The sequence below is a fragment of the Vicugna pacos genome, chromosome X (assembly GCF_048564905.1).
Source record: "Vicugna pacos chromosome X, VicPac4, whole genome shotgun sequence".
NCBI classification, from domain to species: domain Eukaryota; kingdom Metazoa; phylum Chordata; class Mammalia; order Artiodactyla; family Camelidae; genus Vicugna; species Vicugna pacos.
Window position 1 is genome coordinate 93,004,533 of NC_133023.1, and position 4,157 is coordinate 93,008,689.

Sequence of the window (4,157 nt, forward strand, 5' to 3'; positions counted from 1 at the left end):
TGCTTGGTTTCTTCGGAATATTTTAAACTAAAATGTCTCAGTTCTCTAAGACTTCCCTAAAATAAACTTCAGTGTAGTGATATTCCTCCTCTCTTGCCACTCCCACACCAGATTCAAAACATGTGGATGACAACTATATTCTGAAGTTATGAAAGCCAAAGTACTTATCTCTCATTTTACCCACAAACTCTCAGTCCATTAAATGTGATTGATCACCGACTAGTACAACATACTGGGCCAGCCACTGATCTCAAAGTATACCTAGAAACTCAGAAAGTTGCACTACTCTTATCAGATTTGGAGGCATGACCTATGGTGTCAAGAAGCTGGTCATAAAGTAAAAATACTCTTGGTAGAAATGTTTTCCTTGTTGTTAATTTACTAATTCACTCTACATTGATCTTCTTGGGCACTGAGTATTTGCTGAGCACCTGCTCTATGCTGCATATTATGATTTCCTGAGTGTCTGCTCCATGCCAAGTATTGTGGTCAGTGCTCTCAGGGACAAAGGGATATAAACACTCACTGTACCTAAACAATTGAGATTCTAAAGATCACTGTGTAAAAACAACATTTTCACTACCATTTTCTGGAGCCTGACACACACCCAGGGTGGGAACAGTGTTTGATCAAAGAGAGCACTTCCTGGACTGAGATTTATCAAGCCTATTCACAACGCTGCAAAATGATGAGACTTGCCCTTATCCTTTACAGAGCAAATAAAAATTTGGTCCTTGGGAAGAATGCCTGCAAACTCGAGAACCTAGAAACCTAGGTTATTAATTCTATATTAAGATAATTTAATAAGGACTTGTGAGGCTTTTGGGGTATTTACCTTTTGTATCCTGTATTCCCACCATTCATGCTTTCATTATTTGAAGACCTAGAAAAACTACATGGCAGCACTATTTACAGTAGCCAAGACATGGAAACAGCCTACATGTCCATCTTCAGATGACTGGATAAAGACGCTGTGGTATATTTATATAATAGAATACTATTCAGCCATAAAAACCGACAACATAACGCCATTTGTAACAACATGGATGTCCCTGGAGAATGTCATTCTAAGTGAAGTAAGCCAGAAAGAGAAAGAAAAATACCATGAGATCGCTCATATGTGGAATCTAAAAAGAAAAAAAAAAGAACATAAATATAAAACAGAAACAGACTCACAGACATAGAATACAAACTTGTGGTTGCCAAGGGGGAGGGAGGTGGGAAGGGACAGACTGGGAGTTTGAAATTTGTAGATACTGACAGGCATATGTAGAATAGATAAACAAGATTATACTGTACAGCACAGGGGAATATATACCAGATCTTGTGGTAGGTCACAGCAAAAAAAAAAAAGTGACAATGAATATATGTATGTTCTTGTATAACTGAAAAATTGTGCTCTACAGTGGAAATTGACACAACATTGTAAACTGACTATAACTCAATAAAAAAATGTTAAAAAAAAGGACTAGAAAAACTTGAAAACCAATGAGAATACTCTTTCAAATTTCAATATGCATTTCTCATTCCCAAAGCATTCATTACAAAAGGAGAAAATCTGGAGGTGGTTACAGCCTAGAAGCAGGTGAATAAACCCAGAAGGCCCTTTAGACTCAATGACTATGAGAAAGTAACATCTCTATATCAGATCTCTTCCACTGACACCTGATTACAACTGTGATCACCTATATAAACTCAGGTATGTGTTTCTTTCACTGAACAGGTGAGGATCAAGGTACAGAACGTGGTTTAGCACAAGTGATGAGCTTGAATTATCATTTTCTTTTACAACTTCTTAAGTTTGAAAACCTGTAGAGTGAGAGAACAAAGACAAACCTAGCATACAGTGAGAAACACTGCTGCGTTACTCAAGCAAGCCTCGCTGGACAGAAATGATGAAGGACCCAAAGGTAGTGTGCTAGCCACTGTGTGCACTAAGTAAAAACACAGGGCCATTACCCAGTTATCATAGAGGTTTCCAGAAATTTCCGGGTAATCCCAACAAGCCCAAGCAAGAGCTCTAAACAACCAAACAACTTCATCTCACATTTATTTTAAACTAAACACAGTTTAGAGGACTTGGATAAGCCAAATCTGCTCTCAGGTAGCATTAAACTAACTGGAAATGATCATCTAAGCTTCCTTTGAGGACTCCATTCTATGAGACCACAATTCTAGTTAGAATATATTTAATAAGCACACTGGATTTCCCAAGACAGTGCAAATAAAAGGTATTTTCCCCACAAATTAGGTGATGTGTATTGAATCTGGGCTTGTAAACTACAGTCACCAAACAAAACATACTGGATGAGAAGTAGGTGAAAATGCTGGTTTCAGCAAATGGGAAGAGGGGATTCTCAAAACCCACAGACATTCATCTATCCATTCATTTTTGAAGCAAATACATATGGTATACTAGCAAACATTGTATTGCAGGTCTAGGTATAGAAGAACGAAAAGAATAGGAGAAAAGAACTCAGGTTTTCATAAAACTTTCATTCTATCAGGGGGATAATAGTACACAAACATAAAATACATAAAATACCAGATGGCGGTAACTGCTAAAGAAAACATAAAGTTGAGGGAACAGGGTGCGCCAGTGGTGGTGGGGCCGTGCTCATCGCCTTACAAAGAGTGGCCTGGGAAGGCCTGACTGGTAATGATGACATTACGTAGCAAGGTCTTGAAGGAAGTGAGGAAGCAAACAGAGAGATACAGGGTGCTCCGGGAAGAAAAAATAAAAAGGCCCTCAGGTGGGAGTGTGCGTGACACGTTAGAAACAGAAAGCAGACCAGTTTGGCTGGAGAACAGTGAAGAAATCTGAAGAGAAAGAAAGTGTGAAGGTTTTGTTTAAAACAAAAAAGCAGAAAAGCGAATGGGGTGGTAAGCTTGCTGAGCAGCACAGAGGGTGAACTGAAGGCTAGTAGCCATGAATTTACAGCAAGACCAGCCGGCACGTTTGTGTTTTGCTCCAGCTATACTCAGCTGCCCGGGCCGTGGCGCAGGTGTGTAATAGTCAGAGCCTCGAATTTTACTTCGTGCAATTCAATTTTGCTGTTCATAAATAACCAAGTAAGAGGGGAAAGGGAGATGAAGGTGCAGAGAGGAGAGTGACTATAAATATGGACCAGAGAGGGTGTAATGGGGATGGAAAACAGAAACATGGAAAAGCCTAAATCTCAGAGGAAACGCGGGGCTGAGGGGCAGGTAGAAGCATCAGAGGACCAGGAGTTCAGCTCCCATCCCAGTAGCTAGCTATAGTTCTGCCTCCTGCTTCTAAGCAGCTGCCAACTGCTTGCAGACTTCCTTCTCCTATTCTCCTCTCACCTTCCTTTCTGTTCTCCTATTCATTCTCCCCCTGGCCCCAAAGCTGGAAGTAACTAATGGCAATGGGGGTGGGGAGTTGAATGTTAGAGGTATGTGGACAGGGTCAGAGGCAGGCATGATCAGACAGGGAAGGGGGAAGCGGGGACGACGGGAAAAGCATCCCCTCTCTTTTTTCACCCTTCCAAGTCTGGGTTAAAGGTCAACACATCAAGAGGCGCACTGCCTCTAGGGCATTAGCAATTAAATCCTGTCATTATGTTTGGCCCCAGCTTCACTGCGCATGACTTTTCAAAAGGATTGGATCAGGGCAGACTCGGCTTCTTTCTCTGGTTTAAAGGTGCATTTCTGCACTCAGCAAATGTCCGAGTCATTGTATAGCAGAGAAATGCCATTATTTTGCCTCTTGACACACACAGCACATAAATCTCTCCATAGGAGGCCCTGACCAAAACGGGAAGAAACGTCCAGACTAGCAAACTGTTCCCATGAACTATTCAAGCTTTGAACCTTTTCTCGGAGACAGATTTGGCAGAGCTTTTTTTGTTGTTGTTGTTTTTCATTCTTTTAAAATAATTATGTTAGTGTTATTAATAAGACATAGTTGATTAGGAAAACAAAATGCAGATTATTTTCCAGAAGTTAAATATGATTTCATTAAGAGTGCTCTTTCATAAGAAAGTACATACTTGTTACACTGAAATCATGATAAATGAGGCTTTCTGCAAATTAATTCCTTTTCTCCTATTGCAACCCTCCTAGTGCTTTGTAGCCCTTTCTGCTAAGTATCACATTCATTTGTTGATTCACTGACTAACCAAAATATTTGTTGA